Source organism: Protopterus annectens, chromosome 7.part0, assembly GCF_019279795.1.
Source record: "Protopterus annectens isolate FY-2018-M chromosome 7.part0, PAN1.0, whole genome shotgun sequence".
Taxonomy (NCBI): Eukaryota; Metazoa; Chordata; order Ceratodontiformes; family Protopteridae; genus Protopterus; species Protopterus annectens.
Window position 1 is genome coordinate 1267252150 of NC_056739.1, and position 25488 is coordinate 1267277637.

The 25488-nt window shown below is 42.6% G+C and overlaps 1 protein-coding gene across 2 annotated transcripts in view; it reads left to right on the plus strand.

Annotated features, from left to right (window-relative positions):
* IQCH (IQ motif containing H) overlaps positions 1-25488 on the plus strand; it is a 4045691-nt gene that overhangs the window by 758981 nt on the left and 3261222 nt on the right. The window lies entirely within an intron of this gene.

Here is a 25488-nt window from a genome sequence, read left to right on the forward strand (position 1 = left end):
CTCAAAATGTCCCGAAGAGCCATTATCCTCAAAAGGATCCCATAAGGTTGTAAAAAATTCATTTCCCTGTCCTTGACAAAATTGGAAAAGGAAAAATTACTGGTACTGCTGTTGCCAGAATCATCCATGACCAAGGTCGATTAATACCAACTTCCACGATACCACCAATAAAATAAAATTTGACCAAAACTAACAAAATAAACAAAAACCACAAAGTAGATAAACCACCAGGTTAAATTTATTCCTGGTACCTCGGCCTTTCGCCTTCAAGGGATATCACAAATCACACAAGCAGCATCTTAAATACCATACATAATAGAATTCAATTACTAAATTACATCACTTAATTAATTAAACACCATAGAAACCAAATCAGAACAACCCCTAACCAGAACAGTATATAATACTCAAATACATACAACTACTCAGGACTTCTTGAAGTACTAAAAGGTATGACTAGTTAATTTAATAAACTTTCAAATGTCATTTTCCTTCCAAATACATTAATACAAATGACTTGCATACAACAAATATATATAAATATTCATGCTTACACATAAAATGTATTCACTCTATATATATATATATATATATATATATATATATATATATATATATATATATAGATATATAATTTAAAAATTCAAACAAACCTCCTGATTCAAGCCACCAGGGTGAAGGGTACCATAATTAAAAATAAAAGTATTCTCTAGATAATTTAATCTAGAATGAAAATCACCCCTTGTCCCCTCAACTTTAGCCAAAACACTGAAAAACAATGAGTTTGCATCTCCCCCGTAAACAGAGGAGAAATGTTGAGCTACAGGACTTTCCCGTTTCCCATTTCTGATATGCAAAAGATGCTCCATTATATGTATTCTCACCCTTCATTAATTAATTATTTAATTGATGTAATTTAGTAATTGAATTCTATTACGTATGGTATTTAAGATGCTGCTTGTGTGATATGTGATATTCCTCGAAGGCGAAAGGCTGAGGTACGAGGAATAAAGTTAACCTGGGTTATCTACTTTGTGGTTTTTGTTTATTTTATTAGGAAGAAGGGACAACCTGTGTCACAACACATACTTTCCAAATGGTTGTTTAAGGCTATTACCTTTTGCTATACTCTCCATAACAAAACTATTCCATGCAGGGTCAAGGTTCACTCTACCAGGCTTTGGCTTCATCTTTGGCTTTTTGGACAGGTTTGGATTCTAAAAGTATTCTAAAATCTGCTGGTTGGTCCTCTGTAAATACTTAAGGCACTGTAAGCTAGATCCAGGTCAGGCTTTGCTAGGACCATTCTTTAAGGGCTTCTAGACTCTTCTCCTTCCACATCCCAAATTTAGTTAGCTAGGATAATCTACCCATATATCTAGGGTTACTGTAGCTATGATCAATATGATGAACATAGTACAGCTGTGTAAGTAAACTTAACAGTAGTCGTTTGAATGATCACTGCTGCAGTAGCGACTCCCTCCCTCCATCTTCCTTGTTTTTTTTGGTTTGATTTTTATGCCAAGGTGTGGACATTTTTTTTTTATTGTCCCCAGCTTTGCTCTTTCAGGGCCCAGCGTCCCTCTGTTTGTTGGCAGGAAAGCTTTGAAGTTCTTTTCTCCCAAACTTTTCTTTTAATCAGCTCAGCTCAAGCAGTCTGACAGTTTGGGTATGTGGAAGGTGCCCTGATGTTTTGGACGCTTGTCGGCTGTTATAGCCTTGGCAGGGTATAACCCCTATAGCTAAGGCTAGTGCAGCACTGATCACTGGAACATTTACTGTTATGGTAAGTTTACTTACACAACTGCCTTCTGAGTCTTACCATTTGGTCAATCTCCTGCACCAACTGTATTTACAAAGTGTCTACCTCCAGTAATTGCTTCTTGCAGACTTCAAGGAGTTCACATATTTCCATATTCAAATGATTGTCATATATTTTCAAAGTCTTTTTACAGTTGTCAAGATTCTCTGGCATCTGTCAAGGAACTCCTTCACTGTTTGGAGTTTCAGGGAACCTAAAGAAATAATCCCTCATTCCCTAGGAAGTGCTTTTCTTCCTCTAGACAAAGCAGAGATGTACAAATAAGTTTTCCTGCTAGTCTCTGATATTTGACAGGGAAATTATCTGGATTATGGTTTCATTGCCTCCATGATTGTTATGATTCTTTTAGCCAGACTTTACATAAGAAAAATTCAGTGGTACCACAGATCAGTCTAGAAACCGCATCAGCACCCTTTATTTTTTAGATTCCAGTTCTGGGGTTTGTGAGAAGGTAGTTACTTTGATGGGTAAAGTGGTTTTCTTTCACCCCAAGTCTTCCTTTCTCCCTTCTGTTCATTTTGCTACAGCAGATGCTTCAGAATTTGCTTCGGGGGATATATCCAAAGAAATGAAAGTGTAAGTTGTGAGGAACAGGACAGATAAAAGAACATAGAGGTCAAAGAGATGTTGACAGTAATAGGTACATTAAAAGCTTTAAACCATCTTGACTTCCTGAACCACTGTAAGTTATCACAGACAGCACCACAGTGATGGGATATGTAAGCAAACAAGAAGGGGTACCAGGTTTACCTATACAAACTAAGTTTGATTGTTTGGAGGTAGCAACTTAGCTCATTTTGACTCTTCAGGCCTCATACATTCCATCAGAGGAAAACGTTATAGCAGCCAAGCTGAACAGGACCAGGACATACCCTCACACATGGAAATTAAACCTGGAGGTCTTCCAGGAATTGATCCAACTGTGGGGAGCAGCTCAAATAGATCATTTTGCCTCCTTTTAAAACAGACAGTTAAAGATGTTTTCCTTCCAGCTTCCTTGCAAACAAGCTTGGAAGATGCATGCCTTGTCACTCACATGGATGGGAATGTCCTTCTTTGCTTTTCCACTGATATCCAGAAGGAGTCTCCAAAAATATCGGTGGCGATTCCTTTGGCCAAGGCAATGGTGGTTCTAGACAACCAAACTAAAGAAAAGTCCACAGATAAACGAACCGCATAAACAGGAATAGGAAACCAAGGCAAGGTAAAAATAACGAAAGGTGCCCAGTAATTACTGGGCACCTTTCGTTATTTTTACCTTGCCTTGGTTTCCTATTCCTGTTTATGCGGTTCGTTTAGCAATGGTGGTTCTCCCATTTTCTAAAAATTGGTCAACGGCAGTTACCACAAGTTTCCTAACAGGCTACGTCTACTTACAAAAGAGACGGGTTGTTTGATTCATCCCAACCTGGAAACGCTTCATCTGGCTGTCTGGATTATAGAATTTTGATACCTTTTACGCACCTTTTTTTTACTGAGGACATACAGCAGGTATCAAAAGAGGCTGGAAAACCTGCTACTAGAAAGTCATATTTATTTACATGTGAATTATTTTCTAATTGGTCCATACCAAGAACCAGGACCATTTTAAGACCCGGATACAGCTTGTTCTTGAAATTGTGTGTTTTATTATCCTTTTGTGTCTCTTCCTCTTCTGTCAAGACTCATCTAGTGTCCTTTTATGCTTGTCTACCCTTGGATCCCCCTATCTTTCTGTCCTCAAATTTAGCAGTTATTGAAATGGGTTTTACATATACATCTCCCTAAAAAGCAGGTGCCCCCTACTTGTGATTTAAATTTTTATGCTTGAAAAGCTAACTTTTTTTCCATTTGAACCAATTTACTAGGGTGATTACAGAGTCTTAACTTGCAAGTCAACTTTACTCATTGCTCTGCTTCAGCTAGGATTGTAGGAGGTTACTAGGTTATTGGCCCTGAGGCCCTTATAAGCCTAGCCAAGAGTTTGAGAGTATCTAAATTACAAGTTCTTATGGTGAGTCAACCCCACCTCACTTTCCACGACAGTTTTTTTTTTTTTTTTGAGAACTAATTCTTATTTCATGCCTACAGTGGTTTAGGAGTTTACCTTGAGCAACTTCTCCCTGTATTCTTTCCAGAATTTTAAAACAAGGGAGAAGGAATACTTCCTACTCCGGATGTCCAAAGGCAGCAAAGATTCTTCTTGGACAAACCAAAATCCTTCAGGAAGGCTAATCAACTATTGTTTTCTATGAAAGTGAGGAAAAAAACAACCTGTTTCAAAGTGGACAATTTCCAGATGGTTGTTTCATGCTATTTCTTTTTGTTATTCTCACCATAACAAGTCAGTTCGAGGCAGTATTAAAGCTCATGCTACCAGGGACTTGGCTAGAAGTATTCAAGAGGTAGCAGCCTGGTGCTTTGTTCATACTTGCATAAAGCATTACAAACTGGATTCCCTTTTTAGGTCAATACCAGTCTTTGTTAGGACCATTCTTCATGGGTTCTTATAGTCTTAAATTCCTTCCTCCCTATATTTCCAAGCTGTGGTAATCTATCCATGCAGCGTAAGGTACTGCATCAGTGCTCTAATGTTGAGCATAGCATAGTTGTGTTAGTAAACTTACCATAACAGTAAATGTTCTAATAGTTTACTGTTGCAGTAGCCTCCCCCCTTTGTTCTAGGATTGGGTACATTGCCAAAGTCTGGACGTATGTGTGCCTGTGTATATTGTTTCATTCCCTTAATTTTTTCTTAGCATTTTCCTTCCAGGGTTCTAGTCTTCTATTCTGAGGCAAGAAAGTTCTAAAGCTTTTGATGCTCTATCTGCTGTAGTTATGCACCTCTCTCAAGCCACTTAGCAGTGATAGTACATGGAAGGTGCCCTAAAGCTTTGAAAGTTGGCTGGTGATCATATTTTTCGCAGGATATAACCCAAATAGCTTAGGCAACTGCAACAGGGATCTAATGGAACCTCTGCTATTATGGTTAGTTTACTTACACAACTCTGCTTTATTCTACTACTTCAACTTAAAGAATTCTATACTGGCAAGCTCATATGCTAAAATTTTTACTGGCTTCTTTTGAGAACAGGAATAAGTTAACTGGTAATCTCCCTTTTTCACAGGTTAAGGCATATCTAAATTCTGTAATAGTGTCTACTTCTCAGATAACCAAACACTCTTCGAGCATCTTATGATTCTGCTGATAGTATATTCAGAGCACCTCCCACTGGATGAGACATGATAAAGTTTGCTTGGTTGTGTTCATAAAAGTTACTTTAGTTATATTCACAAAACTTACTTTAAGATGTAAAAGCTGAGATTTTAAATTCTTCCCTTGATAAAGAAGTATTTTGGGCCCTTCTGCATCTGAGTGCCTTGAAAAGTTTGAGAGAGTAAAACAAATTTAAGGAGTTACCCAGATTTTTCAACCCTCCTTTTCTAAGCTCAGTAAAAACTTTATTTCTAATTTCATGGCCCTTTTATAGGAAAGAAAACAGTCTGGCAAGGTTCCAGCAAAGAAAACTTTAAAAAGCAATAGTAAGGAGGTTCAAATTGAAGAGGGCCACCTCCCAGTACCAAGGACAGTCCAAAAAGTAAGAATGACTATTTTCCCCTCTTCAAGCATCCTACCCTCCACAGCCTGGCAATTCCCTAAATCTGTCCCAAAGTCTAGGTAAACATTTTCCTTTGTGGAATCAGACTAAATGAAACAAAAGGGTTTTCAGAGTAATTCAAGAAGGATATATGTGATACTGGGGCTCCTTTCCTCCTTTTCAGGGGATTCCTTCTCATCCTGCAAATCAAACTCCTCTGTTTTCTCTACTTCTGGAACAAATGTTTTCTCTAGGGGTCATAAAGCCGTAACCCCCAGATCAGACAGGGAAAGGATTTCATTCAAGAAACTTTCTAAAAGAAGTAACTTGGTCAACAGTCCTAGACCTCTCTTTTCTCAGCATCTGTCAAATTTCCAAAGTTCAAGATGCTGTCCCTCCAGTTTCTGTTACCCCGTCATATCTTCACTCAGTTTTTTGGTTAAATTAAACTTAAAAGATGCCTATCATCACATACCAGTTTTAAAGAGTTCAGATTTTTTTAAGATTTTCTGCATTTGGCCTATATTTTCATTTCTCTGTTTTATCCTTTTATGTATCTACCAGACCAAGCATATTTACAAAATGTCTGGCTCTAGTAATTGCTCAGTGCAGATGGCATCTTCCATATTTGGACCACTGTCTTACATTTACAGACTGTCTTTCAAGATGTCAGAATTATGTAATATGGGTTAAGAAATTCTTCCTTAGTCTGGGTTTCCTGGTGAATTTATAGAAATCATCTCCCAATGCTTCTCAAAAGATAGCTTCCTGCATGTCTTATGGAAACTTCTCTTGAATGGGCTTTTCAGCCCCAGGATAAAGCAGCTCTTTACAAAGAACAGTTCCTGATCTTTTCTAACCTGTCCCTGACATCAGCCAGGAAATATCTTAGGAGTCTGGGTTTTATGGTCTCTGTGATTATCATGGATCCCTTGGCCAACTACACTGGCAGAGAATTCAGTCTGGGCCCACCATCAGTACACTTTATCTTTTCAGATCCCCTTACAAGAATTTGTAAGAAGGGAGTTACTTTTGTGGATGGACCAGTGGTCTCTCAACTCAAGTCTCCCCTTCTCTCTTCCTCCTTTGACACAGTCTGTCACAACAGATGCATTAGACTTTGCTTGGGGAGCTGTTTCCAAGGGGGTGAAAGTTCAAAGTCTGTGGGACAAGCATGACAGACAAAAGCACATAAATATCGAGGAGATTATGTTGCTAATAAATGCTCTAAAAATATTCTGTCATTGCAGGTCCACAGTAATTTGGTACATAAACAGATGAGGGAAACAGATGAGGGTAACAGATCTTACACCCTTTGCAGACTTCCATTTTAACCTCTGCACAGTTTAGCCCTCCAGACTTCTTACATTCTGTCAGAGCAAAAGATTATTGTAGGCAAGCTGTGAAAATCCAGGAGAGACCCTCATGAATGAAAACTGGATGCATTTGAACAGAACTCTTTGTATATAACTTTTTACTTCCATTCACAATGGACGATTAAAAAAAAATATTTTCCAGGATGCTTAGCAAACAGGCCTGGAAGATGGATGTTTTCTCATTCCTATAATTGGGAATATTCCTGTATGCCTTTCCACCCTTTTCCCCTGATAGCCAATGCAGTGTTCATCTAGATATCCAGAAGGACTCCTCTAAGATAACCTCTGCAACTAAAACCAAGACCCTCTCCACCAAGGGAAAACGCCCGGTTTGGTGGACCCCGGCTATAAACAAACTGTACAACAAAAGAAGGAAGCTACTGCAGGACAGAGCCAAATCCCACAAGGGAAAGGCTTCCCTGATCAGCACAAGTAAAAAACTACGCTCTCTCATAAAAACATCTAAAGCAAACTTTGAGAAAAAGATTGCCAAGGATACCAAAGACAATCACAAAGCCTTCTTCAATTATGTCAGAACCTTGGGAGGAAATTCTCAGATATGCTCTGAGCTAGTACACAATAACAAAAAATTCACTGACCCTACTGACATTGCCAACATTCTGGCAGATAGGTTCAGTGCAAACTTCTCCCCTCCCTCACCCCCTAAAGATGAAGTAACTATCCCTGCTGAATGTAACCTACCTGTCATCACAGACACACAGGTGAAATCAGCACTCAACAAGGCAAAAAACACAGCATCTATGGGACCCGATGGTATCCCCGGTTGCGTGTTACGTGAACTCCAAGATGAACTAAACCCGCCCCTAAGAACTCTATTCAATCTTAGCCTCACTACAGGATATGTACCTGAACACTGGCACAGCAACAGTGGTCCCACTCCACAAAGGGGGAAATTCAACTGACCCAGGTAACTACCGCCCCATAAGTTTGACCAGCCTGGTCTGTAAGGCTATGGAAAGGATCATCATGGAACTCATAAATGGCGACCTTGGTGATCTGCAGACCCTTGATCCCACACAGTTCGGTTTTGTAAAAGGCAGATCCTGCCTCTTAAACCTGGTTGACTTCTTTGAGACAGTCACTAGTGCCATCGATGAGGGCAAGGCTGTCCACACTGCCTATTTGGACTTGGCTAAGGCCTTTGACACAATACCACACTCTGGCATCATTGACAAGCTCAGCAGCCTAAATGTAAATCCATACGTCACAAGATGGGTAGCAAATTGGCTAAAAAACAGAACCCATAAGGTTAAAATTGCTGGAGCCATGTCAGACTCAAAACCCGTCACAAGTGGTGTCCCACAGGGCTCAGTCTTGGGTCCACTCCTATTCGGCATTTATTTCTCAGATGTGAAAGCAAATATGGAAGGATTATGGCTGACAAAGTTTGCAGATGACTGCAAACTGGGTGCCATAGTGGATTCACCTGCCGACACACACATCCTACAGAAAGGTCTCACTGAAACGGACAACTGGTGCCGGAATCATGGCCTCAAACTTAACGCCAAAAATGTATAGTCATCCCTTTGGGAAAAACAAAGTACCCACAAACTATCACGTAGACAATAACCCACTGAATACAGAAGATGTAATCAGAGACCTGGGGACTCAAGTCGATAGTGACCTCTCCTTTGACAACCATGTTGCCAAAGTGGTCAGAAAGACTTTCTACCTTGCCCATCTCATCATGAAGGGATTCTCATCCAGATCAAAGGAGGTCATTGTACCTCTGTATTCCTCCCTTGTCAGGCCCATGATTGAATATAATGCTCCATTTGGGATGTATCTCACCCGGCACATGCAACAACTGGAAAGACCCCAGAAGTACCTCACCAAGAGGATCAAAGGTCTAAAACATGTGCCTTATCCAGCTAGATTAAAGAAACTCCAGCTCTATTCGGTGGCATACCGCCTACTCAGAGGTGATTTGTGCCTAACATACAGGGCCATGTCCAACCAGGAATTGATGGACATGCTCCATCTCAAAAAATCCAAATCCACCAGAACCACACGTGCTAAAGATTTCAACCTCTGCACAAATATGAATAGGACATGCTGGAGGGATAGATTCATAACACAGAGGTTACCCATACTCTGGAACAAAATCCCAGTTCATGTGAGACAGAGCCCTTCATTGGCACTGTTCAAGAAAAATCTCGATGCATGGATGGGAGATCGCAAGTTTACCCCGGGAGTGACCTCAGTGTCACTACTAGACAGAGGTATAGTTTACTAAATAATGGGGTTCCACATGTGTCACTACTAGAGAGGCGCAACTATATAGTATGGGGTGGCGTAAAGCCACATCACTGTTGGCTAGGCTTATAAATGCCCCCGGGCAGATAGCCTAGTACACTACTATGAAACTATGAAACTATGAAATGTAGTGATTCCCTTTTAGGCCAGGCAGCAGTGGTTCTCCCTTCTCTTGAAAAAGCCCAAGGGCAGTAACCACAGGCTTCACCATAGGATGGACTTATTCATACAAGATAGGGGTTGTTAGATATACCCCAACTTAGAAATTCTTCATCTGACTATGTTGATGATAGGGTCTTAGGAACATTTTTTATTTCAAAAGATGTGCTGCAGGTACTTAAGGAGGCTAAAAACCTACCAATAGAAATCATATATGGATAAGTGAAAAGGATTTTTTTAGTTGGTGCAAAACTAAGAACATTAACCCTTTTAAGGCCTAGATACCTCTAGTTCTAAAATATTTGTATTATATGCCATATTGCTTCCATATATTGGCCAGAGGCTTTTCCTCCTCCATAGTGCCTTTTTAGGTTAATTCAGTCTTCTCAAATTACCTAAAATGCCAATCAAAACTATGTAACAGTAGTAATACTCTATGCTAGAAGCATAGACAAGATATTGCACTCCTTACAGTCATCCCTAACTCTTGAAAATATCTGTGTAGTTAGCCCCATGCATTGTACAGTTTTCAGAGTCTAACATTTTTCAGACCTAAAACAAAAATGATGGTGTTATTGTAGAGGGAGTTTCTGTATTCCTAAGCTCTCACCTCCAGACTCTTATGCCAGGCAAAGACCTTGAATTCCTCCATAACCTTTTCACTCCAAATGGAACTCCATACCATATCATACTTGACTACTGTACCCTCTCCATGTTACCTATAGCCCATGAGACATATTTAAATAAATATCCCTCCCTGTTTATCCTAACACTATTCTGCTGGGAGACTTCAACTATCCCTCCACTAATTGGAAAACCTACACCAACTCAGATAAATACATACAAAGATTCATGAACTTCATTCATTAATTCCGATCCCTAACCAACTAGTTCAAGTCCAAGCTAGGGATCCAAAAATTTTGACCTGGTTTTTAACAGTATAGCCACCCTGTGCATAACATCTACAGTTACCAAGTCACTGGTCATCCGACCTCTGTTCAATAATACTCAATATGAGGGTAAAACATGACTTGCCACAAAAGCCTTCTGTCTGTAGATAAACTGTAAGGCAAACACAATCCTGCTAAGTGCTAACTGATGACCTGATGAAATTTAAGCATCCTCCTCACCTTGATTCCATTTCAATTGCTGCTGCATTTGCAGATAATTTCAGTGCCCACTCAGTGCACTCAAGACGTAAATACAATGCCAAATAAACTCCGCCGGTGGAACCACTTTATAAACAAACTATAGAATAAGAGGAAGAATCTCATCTCATAAATGCAAATGTAATACCCCATCATCTAGAGATTAATTCAGGAAGATCAACAAAGAATTCATAAAACAAAAATCAAATCCTCCAAAGGTATGAATTGAGAATTTCCTCCTCTGTTATGGACATTCAAAAAGCCTTCTTTAGCCGAATCAGAGAGATCAGAGGCAATGCCCAGTAATGCTCAGAGCTTATATATAACCATCATTACCTATAAATATAGATACCATATTGGCAGACAAATTCAACTAATAGATATGAAACACCAAATTCCACAGGAGCAAACCAAATATACCAAACAAAAGCTGGTGCCTGGACCCAAAACAACTGTTCTCAAAGTATCCAATAAAAACCACCAAACTTTTAAAATGCAAACACTTTAATGGCGTAAAAACAATAAAACATAAGCGCTTTCGTTTAACTAATAGATATCATATTAGCAGACAAATTCAGCTATATCTTTACTTCCCTGTTTCCCCCTAACTTTTCCCAATTTATTAGCACATGCACATCTCCCCCTTTGATGACCTCTGAGCAAGTTGTGAATGTTTTCTACAAGGCTAAAACCACTGGCTGCATGGTTTTCAATACATCAGGCTGCCTTCCTGTTAGCATCAGGCACTGTCTGACAGACTCTCTTCATCCTTAGCCTGTCCCCTGGATTCATGTTAGAGGAATGGAGAACTCCTGCTCTAAAAGTGAAGCTTCATTACTGGTCCAGGAAACTATATTCCTATAAGCCTCACCACCGTTATCGGCAAAGCAAAGGAATGCATCATTATAGAACTTGTTAATGAGGGGGACAGACAGTCTACACACCCTAGCCCCAAACCAGCTTGGATTTGTTAAAGGCAGGTCCTGCCTCCTGAACCTGGTGGACATCTTTGAGCAAGTCATTGATGCATTAGACTCTGGCAGATCAATTCCCACTACGTACTTGCAGCAGACCAAGACCTTTGATACGATTCCTCATTCTGGTATTACTGATGAGCTAATCAAACTAAATGTAACCCCCTTGTTAAGCACTGAATACCAACCTGTTGAAAAGAGTAGTCACCAGTGGTGTCCCTAGGAATTAATCCTAGGACTACCTCTCTTTGGAATTTACTTCTCTGATGTCAAGGCTGATGATTGCAAACTTGGAGCTGTCACTAACTCCCCATATGACTTCCAGATTCTTCAGGTGGGACTAACGCACCAATAAGTGGTGCCTGGACCACAGCTTACAACTCATTGCCAGGAAATGTATTATTGTGTTGCTTGTCAAAAGTGGGTAACTATGCACATGTTAAGTTGTCAATCTCGCCTTCATTCTTGCTTGATGGGTTCGGAGCCGATCCCTCGGCTCCGACTCGGCACTTGCTAAGCTCGAGAGTCACTTTTACCAGCTCGAGGCAGCCCCATATCCCATGATGCAAGGCGGTAAGTACCCAGATCTCGTTTGCCGCTTCGCTTAGGAGGTCTTCTTTTTACCAGCTCCTGGTAAGTTATTCACTTTTGTGAGATTTAAGCCCCTTTTAGTAAAAAAAACCTTTTATTGATAGTTTTAAGTTTATTTTGTACCTTTTCTGACAGAAAATCCCTGTCTCCTTTAATTTTTTGTTAGTCAAACTTTTCCCTATCCCACCCCCCCCCCCTGTTAGGGTGTGTGTGTTAGTTTTATAGAATACCCTTTGGGTATTTTATTTAAGTTAATTTTGACTGGTGTGTGTGTGTGTGTGTTTTTTCAGCACCATGTCAAAGGAGAGGGTCTCAGGTTTTAAGAAGTGTGACTCGTGCTGTCAGAAGATGTCTCTGACAGACGGTCACACTTCTTGCCTGTATTGTCTGGGCCCTCTTCACCTGCAGGACTCCTGTGCTATTTGTCATTCCTTCAGCCAGAGAGTCCTGCAGGAGAGACGTAATAAGCTGATTCTTAGGGGCCTTCTTAAGCCGGAGGGCTCTCCGGCTAAGTCGGCTCCACCAAAATCAGCAAAATCTTCCAAGGCCCAGGCTTCTGTATCTAAGCCTGTGGCCTCGGCTCCGACTCGTTCCGAGTCGAGATCGGCTCCGGCTGGAGCTGATTCTAGCTTAACAAAGCCTTCGGCGCCGATGGCTATCGGTGCCGAATCTGTATTGACCACTTCGATGTCGGCTCCGACCGGTTCCAACACCCATGTGGCACAGGCATCGGTGTCGGCTCCGATCGGCTCCGACACCGTTACTTTGGTGGCTGTATCGGCTCCGGCTGGAGCCGATACATCGAGGCTTCCTGTCTGCTCCGAGAGGTCGGCTCCGACAGGATCTATAGTATCGGCTCCGATGGCTCATTCCAGGAAGAGATCGAGGTCTCCTTCCTTGGAGCCGATACTTTCGGCTCCGGCTTCACCTCTTCTATCGGAACGGAGCCATCGGAGCCGTTCTTCAAGGTCGTCCAGGTTGTCAGATCATGACCTAGAGAGAGTGGTCAGTAGATTACTTAAGTCACAGGTACTGGCCCAAATGTTACACAGTCCATCTCAACAGACGACTGTTGGTCCACACCCCGTTACAGTTCCTCCTTCAACTCTACCCCAGAGCTTGGAGTTGGAGTCTTCGGGAATGGTTACTGCTACGGCTGGAGGACGGATACCCCCTTCTGTTCCTTCAGCCTCTACTCTTATCTCCTCTTGAGACCTTCCTTAGAGGGATTCGTGGTCGGGCTTCCATGGTCTCCTCCGAGGCGGTGAGTGGGATCGGACCCTTGTCCGAACCCGCTCTTGCCCTTGGAGCCTCGGCCTTGGTGAGCTCGGCCCCGACATCTGCCTCGGAGACTTCCCTTCGGTGGTCCCTGGAGTTCCTAGCTCTTGGAGCGGGTTCTCTCGGACCTGCCTGGGAGGGAGCATTCGAGGTGATGAAGAGTGTACTGGCCACTGGTATCAGTCAGCAGTCTGTTCCGTAGCTCCTCCCTCTATAGTACCTGTTGACATCTCTGCCACTTCTCTTGCTACAGGACCCAGAGATCCTCCGCCTCAGGTTTCCCCATTGGGAATTTCCCCTCTTCCGAGGAATCTCGCGATGTTTCGGGAGATCCTACTAGGAATTGGACTTGTAAGAGTAAGCATGTAGACTCCGCCGAGTCTGTCACTTCGGATACTGACTTTGATGAGTCAGAGGGATCCCCTAGATCCCCCTCTGAGGATGTCTCCTTCTCAGACATCCTAGAACTTCTGAAACAGAGGGGAAACTGGCCCACCAACAATCCCTCTGAGGATGAGTCAGTATACCTAGAGGCGTTTGGATCTCGGCCCTCCACCTCCTGTGTGTCTCCGCCTTTCGACCCCCTTATGCAGGTTATTGCACGAAAGGCGTGGGCAGCTCCTGACTCTGTAGAGCCAGTCCCTAGGAGGCCTTCAAAATTTATCACTGCCCCGAGTGACAAACAATTCCTTACTAAGGGTGTCCCCACTGATGCCATGGTGGTGGCTGCGGCCACCAAAAAGGAACTTGCAGATCCTTCCGTGCCCGTCCATCCTCCTAATAAGGACTCTAGGACCATGGATAGGTACGGTAAGTGGATGTTTTCCTCAGCGACCTTTGCTATGCGTTCGCTGAATTATCTATGTCACTTCACCAGACTCCAGAGAGATATCCTGAAGGAGCTGGGAGAAGTAGTTTAGGATCCTACAGCTGCAGGGGCTCAAGAAAAAATTGCTTCGCAGCTAGGAACCCTCAATTCCATTGCAAACTCCTCCATGTGGCTAATATCCTATGCTGCGGATGGAGCGAGTAGAGCCGCAGGTACAGGTGTGGCTCTTAGACGCCAAGCCTGGATGTGGCTATGTGATTTTGCGGATCCCTTTAAGGCGTCCTTCACAAATTCTCCCTTTGATGGGTCAGCTTTGTTTGGCCCTCAGGTGAAGGAAACCTTGACCAGGTGCGAGCAGGACGGCAAGACTCTTTCTGCTGTTGGAGTCCGTTTTTCCAACCCTTCTAGACCTTATCCCAAAGGACAGAAGGGCGGGAAGATGTGGTTCCGTAAATCCCAAGGAGTCACGCCGGATTCACGTGGTCAGTTTACCCCTAGAGGCAGAGGGGGTAACAACAACAGACGCCGCTCTAGAGGCAGAGGGGGTCCGAAGAACCAGGGAAACAGGGAGACTCTCTCTGACAAGCCCTTTCAGCATCCCTGAGGTGTTGCCCGGCTGTCCCTCCTTGGAGGCAGTCGGGGGAAGATTATCACTGTACCCAGAAGCCTGGCATTCCCTCACTCAAGACAGATGGGTACAGTCGATCATATCCAAGGGTTACATAATTCCTTTCGAGGAAAGTCCCTTTCCCTCAAGTTCCCTTCCAGATGTACCACCCGGTCTAAGGGAGATTGCAGAGTCAGAAATCGCAAAACTACTGCAAAAAAGAGCCATTCAGCCAGTTACAATAGACCATTCAGAGCGCGGAATCTACTCAAGGTTCTTTTTGGTCCCCAAAAAGACGGGAGACTGGAGACCAATATTGGATCTCAACAGACTCAACAAGTCTGTCAGGAAGACAAGATTCCGAATGGTCACTCTTCAGTCAATTCTGCCCTTCTTACAGAAGGACAACTGGATGTGCTCAATAGATCTTCAGGATGCGTACTATCACATCAAAATTCACAGACGCTCCAGGAGATTTCTCCGCTTTCGGCTGGGAGCCAGTCATTTCCAGTTCAGAGCCCTGCCCTTTGGTCTCACTACAGCCCCCAGAGTGTTCACCAAATGCATGGCAGTGGTCACGGCTCACCTGAGACGTCAAGGATTCCAGGTGTTTCCGTATCTCGACGACTGGCTCCTGTCAGCCACCACCAGGCATCAGCTTATACAAGCCAGGGATTACACAATAGACCTTTGTTCTCATTTGGGCATCTCAATCAACTTCGAAAAGTCATCCTTATCGCCCTGCCAGTCTATTACTTTCATAGGCGCAAACTTAAACACTGTTCGGATGTCAGCTACCCTTACAGAACAAAGAGTTTCAGACATTCAGACTCATGTCAGGATCATTCTGGCCAGCAAGAAAATACAGGCCAGAATGGTTCTAAAGGTATTAGGTCTCATGGCTGCGGCCATTACTCTTCTTCCCTGGCTCGATTCTACATGCCTTCTTCAGTGGATGCTGTTCACACAGTGGTCATACCAGCAACTTCCAATGTGTCACCAGATTCTGGTGACACAGACATGCAAAGAGCATCTTGCTTGGTGGATCACATCGTCTCAGGTTCACCAAGGCAGGTACTTAGTACCCCGCTCCCCGATAGCTACTGTCACCACGGATGCCTCCCTGATCGGGTGGGGGTCATTATCAGGGCAGGATGGTTCATGGGACGTGGCAGCCGCTCGAGTACCATCTGCACATAAATGTCCTGGAGATGAGAGCAGTGCTTTTAACGTTGCAAGCCCTCAACGACTTTCTTCCCGTAGGGACAATTGCAGTCCACACAGACAACATGTCTGTAGTTTGGTATATCAACAAACAGGGCGGAACCAAGTCCTACCCCTTGTGTCGAAGCTCAGACTATGGCAATGGGCGATCTCCTCTCATCGGTTTCTGGTAGCAACGCATATCCCTCGGATAACCAACATTATTGCGGACAGATTGTGCCCAGCTATCCTCATGCCTCTCCAGTGGTCTCTCAAGCAATCTATAGCGGAAGAGATTTTTCTGGAATGGGGTCGTCCATGTTGCGGTCTTTTTGCTACTCCCCAAAACAGCAAATGTCCAAACTTCTTCAGCCTCTTCCCTCTATCAGGCCATCCCCCCAGAGACGCTCTGACCCAGGATTGGCCCCAGGGACTTCTTTATGCCTTCCCTCCATTTCCTCTGATCCCTCAGGTGATCCAGAAAGCTACCGTTTTGAGAGCCAAATTGATTCTCATTGCCCCTTACTGGCCTCGACAAGTTTGGTTCCCGTTCCTCCATCATCACCTTTTGGTGCAGCCGTGGCATCTGGACCCAGTGCCAGACCTTCTGATTCACCAATCGGGTCAGCTGCACCGGTCAATCCCTTCTCTCAACCTCACAGCATGGTTGCTCCACTTCCTTCCTTAGCCAGGCTTCCGTTGATCTCTAACCCAGTTAGAGACATCATAGTAGCTTCGCTAAAATCCTCTACCAGGAGGATTTATGCAAGCAAATGGAAACGTTTCTCTTATTGGGCTAAGACCCAAAATATTGATCCTTTTACTGCCCCTGTTCAGGCAGTCCTGGACTTCTTAGCAGAGATTTTTCATGATTCTTCCCCCCTTCGAGCCAGCTGTTTCTTGTTCCCTGAAATATCTTTCTTGGAAAACTTTATTCCTAGTGGCTATTACATCTGCCAGGAGGGTGTCTGAACTTCATGCTCTTTCGGTTCGACCCCCCCTATTTGGTTTTTCACAAAGACAGAGTATCTTTGAGAACTAATCCATCCTTTTTACCTAAGGTCGCTTCAAAGAACAATCTGAATCAATCCATTGATCTCCCTGTATTTTTTCCTAACTATTCAGATAGAGCTGAACAAAAGCTACATTATCTTGATGTCCACCGTCAACTTAGATATTATTTGGACAGAACAAAAAATTTAGAAAATCTGATCAACTTTTTGTTTCCTATGCGGATAATAAAAAGGCCTTCCTGTTTCTAAAGTGACCTTGTCCAGATGGCTTTCTTCGGTCATCTCGGAAATTTATACGCTCAGGGGAAAACAGCTGTGCTCAAAACCTAAAGCACATTCAACTAGGAGCTTAGCTACTTCTACAGCCTTTCAAGCTAGACTTCCTTTGGACACTATTTGTGCAGCGGCCACTTGGGCTACTCCTCACACTTTTGTTTCCCATTACAAATTGGACTTGGCCTCCAGGGACAGAGCCAGTTTTGGCTCTACAGTCCTCAAGAGTTTGTTCCATTGAGCCACCCAGGATAGAGGTGCTAGGGACGCGGTCCCATCAAGCAAGAATGAAGGCGAGATTGACAACTTAACATTAAGAAGTTATGTACCTACCATAACGTTCCATGTTAGTTGTCTTCTCTCGCCTTCTTTCTTGCGACCCTCCCTCCTTCCCCCTGGCCTGGACAAACCTTGTATAAGAAACTGTTATGCTGAAGACCATTCAGACCTGGTCCTTCTTCCATCTGTAAGTTTTCTTTCTTCCTTTGGGAAGTATTTTATGCTTGGTGCTATTGCCCTTTGTTAGCAAACGAGATCTGGGTACTTACCGCCTTGCATCATGGGATATGGGGCTGCCTCGAGCTGGTAAAAGTGACTCTCGAGCTTAGCAAGTGCCGAGTCGGAGCCGAGGGATCGGCTCCGAACCCATCAAGCAAGAAAGAAGGCGAGAGAAGACAACTAACATGGAACGTTATGGTAGGTACATAACTTCTTATTATCAAATAGTTGAGATACCTTAGATAACAACATATCCTTTGAACAGTATGTATCCACTGTTAAGAAATCCTTTTACATAGTCAGACTAATCACTAGAGTATTTCTTCTAGATTTAAGGAAATTATCATCCTTCTGTATTTGTCCTCCACTTTGCCTAAGAAAGTGTTGAAGAAATCATTGCCTGCAAATTCGTTTAAACTGTACATGCATCTCAACACAAACTTCTACATAAAACACTGGTAGTTAATCACTTTAAAAGCTGCCATGCTGGACTGTGCCAGCTACTTTCCTTGGAATTCTAGCCACTTGCGTAGTTTATTTTGGGGGTCTGGATTAGAAGAAGATATGGTCTTCTTATTAGCACAAGTCTGTGCGGACACAGAAGCAGGGCCTGCAGATAAAATCTTTGGATGCCAGGCAAGGCTAAGCATACCTTACATTTCTTAAACACTTTCTTAGGCAAAGCCTCAGTAAGCAGAGGAGAACTACAAGCCTTCTTGATGATATATTCTAATGCTAAGATCAATGGAGGAAATGCCTCAATGTCCTGTGATTCATCCTCCAAGATGTCATAAACCCTGTTAATCTCAGAGGTAGCTGATGATTGTTCCCAGTTGAATACATTTCTAAATTTAGTCAGCATTTGGGAAAAATAAAACATCTGATGATATTTTTAGAAATGCAGCATTGTCAGTGGTGATTAAGAGCTATGTTTGGTTGCACTTCCAGAATTTTTCTGATGAGTTAAAAAATGAGATTTTGAATGCTCCTCTTGAGTCTGATTGTGTGCTTGGTACAGCAGCTAATCAGGTCCTTAAACACAGAGATGACAGAGGTAAATTGATGCAAGGGCTATTGAAAATGTTTCATATTCCCAAGTTTTCCTCCTTTAAGCAAGATAACTTTCGGGGGCCTGACAACCAGAAATCCCAGTCGAATAAGAAGTGGTAGGATGACAACTTCTCCAGGCTGAATAAGAAGGGTTCCTTTCCTAAATAGGATACCCCCTACCAACTTATGACTATGTTGAGGCACAGCACACGTCTTTATCAAGTCCCTGTTGGGTGCCTCATCTCTTAAGTCAGCTCTCAACAAGTCGGCTTGGCCATCAGTGTTTTCCAACTAATGGGCGCTAAACATCATCGGCATGTTTTACGCATAGCAACAGAAACAACATCTGCTTCTGTTTATGGGGGTCCCCCCTCATTTGCTGGACCAAACTTTGTAATTCCCTCTTATTTTCCAGCAAATGCTAGACTCAGGTCGTAGAACCGGGTCCTTCTTTGTAAGTAATGAGAGGTTTCTACTCTGAAATTTTCTTGGTTCCAAAATAAAAGCAGTCATGGAGACTGGTGTTGGACCTTTTTTTTCTGAATACATTTGTCAAGGTCCCCAAGATGAAAATGCTTACTCTGCAGACAGTGCTCAGTGCTTCTTCTGTTGCTACACAACTGCTTCATGGTGTCCCTGGACTTGAAGGATTCCTATCATCATATCCCCATTACTCATCACTTCAGGAGAGTTTGCGCTATCAGTTTTCTGTATTTACCTTTGAGCTATCCACTGCATCACAAATGTAACCAAATGCCTTGCTACAGTAGTGGTACACTGTTAAACTCTGGACATTCACATCTTTAGATACCCGGATGACTTGCTGATCTGTGCAGAGTCTGTAGCCAGTTGTTTGGAATCACTAGAGAAGGTCTTGACCTAAATCTTTTATCTAGGGTTCAAGTTGAACCTCCTAAAGTCATGTCTGATAACCTCGCAAAGACTTGTTTTTCTGGGGTGCTTAATTGACTCCAACAAGAGAATGGCCTTTCTGCTTGAAGACAAGGTCCTGTCATACTGTATGATGTTTCTGGAATTCTCCAAGATGAATGTCATCTCAGCAAGAGAATTCCTAAAAATTCTTAGACTGATGGTGTCCATGATTCTCATGATACCATTAGCCTATTTTCACATGGGAAAAATACAAAGGTATATCCAAAGTTGTTGGACCCAGCACCTTCATTCCATGAAATCCCAGTTGCTGGTGCTGCCTTTCATCAGACAAGAATTACAGTGGTGGTGAGAACAGTTGAGTATCAATCCAGGGCTTCATTTTTTCCCTTCCATTACCAGTACAATCTGTCCAGGCAGATTCATCTGACTTTGCCTGGGGAGTTGTGTCTATGGTGTCACAAATGCAAGCCACTTGGTGTTCCAAGGATGCACAGAAAACCATCCGTATCAAGGAGATGTTGGCAGTGATTCACACCTTGAAAGTCCTTTACCGCTTTTGGACTCTGGGTCCTCTGTTGGTGGTTATTGACAACAGCACAGTGATGTGGTATCTTACCAAATAAGGGGGTACGAGGTCTTAACCCTTTGTGCCAGTTGGCAGTGATGGCTTGGGAGCAGGCTTCTCAGAATTCTGAGATTCTTCAGGCATCACATATCTCATCAGAGCAGAATATTGTGGCAGACAGATTAAGTAGATTCTGGGCAGAACTGCCTGAACACCTGAAATAGATCTGTTTACCTCCTTTCAAAATAGCCAGCCAGAGAAATTCTGTTCCAGACATCCTTGCACCATGCTTAGAGAAGAGAAACATTCTCGTTCCCTTGGACTATAGCTGTTGCACCTCCATTTGGAAAAGCTTCAAATGACAGTCTAGATGATTCAACCAGGACTCCATTCAGGCCAGAAATCCCACTACTAGCATATCTTAAGTTTACAAATGGATGAGGTTTTCAAAGTGGTGCCTAAATGGAAACAGAGGGTCCATCAAATTTAGTATCCCTCTGATCTTGAAATATTTGTGTGAGCTATTTCAGGATGGCTCATCATATGCATCCATTAAGGGGCATTTAATGGTCATGAACCCAAAGTAAACTTCACAAACTATTTGAACACAAAAGGTGAAGCACGGAGCCAAAAGCCAAGAAGCTAATGTTTCGAACTTGTTTATTTTTTAAGCGCTTTCGGAAAGAGCGATGTCTTTCCTTCCTCAGAAATTAAGGCATTTAATGGTCATCTCTGCTTGATTGGATCCCCTTCTTTCTTGTCTTTTAGTAAAACAGCTCATGAAAGGAGTATTGTACATGAGACCCCCTTGCAAGCAAATTGCTCCTTCGTGGGACCTTAATTATGTTCTTGAAAAAAACTGACCATACCACTTTTTGAACCAGCAGCTCATGCTGACTTCAAGATCTTATTGTGGAAAACTGTTTTGCTTATTGCTGTGATATCTTTAAGGGGAGTTTCTGAGCTGCAAGCACTCACGTTGAGGCAACCTTGCCTGATTTTTTGCAGGGAGAGGGCTGTGTTACACACTAATCCTTCTTTCATACTGAAAGTGGTTTCAGAGTTCACTCTCGATCAGTTTATTAATCTCATTGTGTTCTTTCCAAAACCTGAAAATAAGGGAGAGAGGATACTTGATACCTTGTATGTGCATAGGCAGCTTAGTTACTACCTTGACACAGAGCAAAGCCCTATAGGAAGGCTGAAAGGCTTATTTCCTACAAAGGGACAAAAAAAGGGTCAACCTGTCTCTAAACAAACCATTGCACATTGGTTGTCCTCTGGTGGTGTTTTTTGTTACACCCAGCATGGGAAGGTGAATCCAGGCTTGGTAAAGGCACATTTCACCAGGGCCTTTTCTTCTTCAGTGGCATATTGGAAAGGAGTGGACTCGAAGTATTCTATAGGCAGCAACTTTGGTCCTCCATCCATACCTTCATGAAGCACTACAGACTGGATGCTTTTTCTAAATCCAGAGCAGGCTTCATCAGGACCATTCTCCAGGGGCTCCTGGACCCTTATCCTTTCTCCTCCCAGGTTGGGCAAGCATTGTGAATCTACCAGTATGCCAGTAAGGCAATGTGTTTGTTGAACATGGTAGAGTTGCATAAGTTCCATTTACTTGTAACAGTAGATGGTGATTGTAGAACACACTGCCTTACTTGACAGTACCCTCCCACCATCCTCCTTTTGTTTGATGTATATAGATGTTGTTGAAGGCTGATGTGTTCTTGTTCAGCAACTATTTTTTGTTTTGTGTGTGTGGGTGTGGGTCTGTGTGTTTGTGTGCGCATGTGGCATTTGTTATGGGACAATAGGTATTTGCAAAGCTTGTGTTCTCACCTGCTCTTCCTGTTGGACCCTAGAAAACTGAATGGGAGGAGATTTCAGCTTTGATAGACTGCCAGAGGGAGGGTAGCAGGGCCCTACTACCCATAAACCTGTAAGGCAGTGTGTTCTATGAACATCTACTGTTACAGGTACGTGGAACTTAAGCAACTGCACTTTATCTGTCAAATTGTTACAGCTAGAAAGCATCTGCAGTAGCAAAAAAACAGTTTAAAGGTTTTTGTGGAGAATAACATGGCATTCGCTGTACAGATGTATCTGCTTGAGATTTTTTAATGATCTGGCTTTGAATTTGGAGGACAATGTGATGAGTGCTACTACTATAGCTAAAAATATGTGAGTTTTTAGAATTTGTTGATACTTATACAGTGTGCATAAACCAATATAAGCATAGGTTAGATTATAGATAAACATTTTTGAACACAAGGTAGGATGTCTGTAGGATATATAGGTTTATCTTGTCTTGGGTGTTTGTCTGTTCATGTTAGGACAGAAGGACAGTTGATTAGATAAAGACTGATAGACTGATAGAGATACAGATATACAGATGTAAATGCACACAGACACATCGTCTAGTAGGCAGTTATCAGACCTATGAGGCAGTCTAAGAAAGATAGATGTAGGAAAGGGAACATAAATATCAATGAAAGAAGAATGTTATGAAAAGATTACGCTTAATAGTTAAAACAGCCCTGTCTGATTAGAAGGGCTCCATATAGAAATTCTGTTTAATATATTTCAGTCGAAGCAGAAGTAAAACACTGAAATTAAACAGAGGTGGTATCTTGCTGGAAAAGATTCATAGGATTTATGGGAATTTCAAGGCATTTGAATTCATTTATGCCTTTCCAAACAACTTCAGGTTTCACCCTCTTTCTCCATGAAGGCTTGGGCAGTCAGTCCCAAGGTAAATTTCTAAGTACCCATGCAGTCATCCAGGTTTCTTTTGAAGGATGTTGGTGTGTCACACTGCTTAACCTACAGGGGCAGTCTGTTCCAGAGGTCTGGCATGGGCCATGTGATGAATCTCTCTCTATCACTTTTTCTTTTATCTTCTGTCAAAGATTTAGGTCCGCATTTATGTTATTTGTGGAAATATTAGACTTGTAGAGAAATAGGCACAGACCAAAAAAAAAAAAAATCAGTTACCTATTATTTTTAATTTCTCCAAGTCTTTTTGGTTTCTAATACCATGATGGGAGACCTCATTCCTAAGTCAGGGTCCAATTAGAGTTCATAAAATTAGTATTGTTTCAATATCTGATGTTAGCCAAGAGTGCTCTTCTCAGCATTCACAATGTACCCGGAATTACTTCCTTCTGTAATTCATATGGGGTTACATGTATTGGTAGCATATCAAAGTACAATATTTAATTAATCTTTTATTAGATCGATCCATTGCTCCTTCTATTATTGGAACTGTCTGGGTATTTTTCTTCCACATTGCTCTCATTTCTTCCTGCAAATTCTGGTATTTTATTACTTTGTATCTCTCTGTATGTAAGACACTGTAATCACTGGGTATAGCAGTTTCAATGATTAATGCTACTTTTGTCTTTTTTTTCGTGAACTGCTATGTCTGGGTTTCTTGCCTCTAATTATTGAACTGTTGGTAATGGGTGATCTCATGTGATATATAACCTTCATCATTCTCTATAATGCTTTGTGTTTCATATTTCTAATGCTTCTCAGCTACTTCTATATTGTAGCGTTTGCACAATCCCCAGTACAACAGTCTTGCCACATTACTGTGCATTTCAGTATACAGGCCCCCCTACCAGGAGCATGTCACACACAGCAACAAGCTGTGCAGCTATTTCCAGTTCTTTTTTTACAGGACCTGCATTTGTCAGTTTCTCCCACACTTTCAATGGATTTTGTAAACCAACAGGTATGTATTCCACTGTCCTGGGTAGCCATTATTAGCCTTCCATCTTTTTGGTTTCAGTTCACCTTTCCTTAACCATTCCTTCATCAAATATAGGTCAACGTGAGATTGTTGTAGGAGATATTTGTGCTTGCCACTATAGATGTTCTTCATGTTTCACTGTTGCAGTCATCACATTTGGGTTATCTGCCTGCAGGTAGCCCTCAGCCGGCCTGAATACCAGAGTCTGGGGATTTCTGTGTCGGATGCTGTCGCTTCTTCCATGGTGTCAGGTCATCAGGGGTATAAAACATGCAGCCAGCACCATTACATCAATCTTTCTTGCCGTGCAGTGCCCGAAGTAGAAGCAGTTTGCAAGTGCTGGTCGGCTGACTCCTGAAATTTTCATTTTCGAGTTTCAGACCTGAAGTCTTCTAAAAGATAAGTACCCCATTGGGGATCCTTTTTTCTTGCTCTAACTGATGTCAGAAAAAATTAATAATTGTCTTGCCTGTGGAAAGCAAATACCTTAATACCTTACCTTACCTTAAAGAGATTTTTATTCTTACTGCATCACCTGTTTAGGCCCAGACCACAACGTCCCTCACTGTCGGTTTTGTGCCTTGTTCAAGGCCTGAACTATCTGTCGTCGGGCAATTTTTGTAGCTAAATACTTTTGCTCTCGATCTCCGTACTCCAAAATGGCGTTGGTAAGCCTTCCGACTACCGATCTTCTGAAAAAACATAAAGATAAAGACAGACCACATAGGTTCAAAACTGCCAATGATGCTACCGTAAAGCTAGTCGCCAGTCCACCGGAACTCAGTGAGGTGCTTTCGTAGGCCTCTACTGAGACCCATACGGAGTCCGGTATGCTGTGAGATGCTTCTTCGACTATGGAACCTGCGGTTGTCTCTACCTTGGATGGGTCCGGAGCCGCTGTGCAGGCACTGGCTTCTGAGAGTGTATTCAACCCTACCAATTTTCATATTAAACCACCGACTTCGTTTCAAGCCAAAAGTACCAAATTTCTCAGGCCTAAAGTTCGCATTACACCTAGGAAACCGACGACCAAAGCGCATTCTCAGGCCCACGGGCCTCAAAAACAAATGATTAGAATGGCTGAAGACCTTATTACCTTGATTAGGGGAAGCCAGCCTTCCCCCTCAAAGAGACCTAGAACTGATATTCCTTCTGATTCTACTGATCAGGATTCTGATATTTCTGTTCCTTCTGACTACCAGGACATACCCTTGTCTACCTATGAGGATTCTGATGCAGAGGACTCCATTCCCTCTGCTTCCCCTCCGGAAGACTTTTCTTTTGGTGAAACCCTGCATACCCTTAGGGAGCATTTCCACTGGGAAAACCAGGACTACTCCCAGTCCAAAAAGAGACTCAGGGAATTTTTAAACCTGCCTCATCACAGGCCTCTAGCTATCCCTCCTGTTCTGGGTATTGTAGATGATGTCTTCTTGAAATCCAGCCGTACCCCGGATACTTTGCCCCCAGCTCCCAGGAAACCTGACAAGTACTATAGAGTACCTGACTCTCACAAATTCCTTTTCAAAAATCCTACTGTGGATCCAGAAACTATTTCTCAAGGACCTAAAGGCATTAAAGCTACTTCTGCCAAGA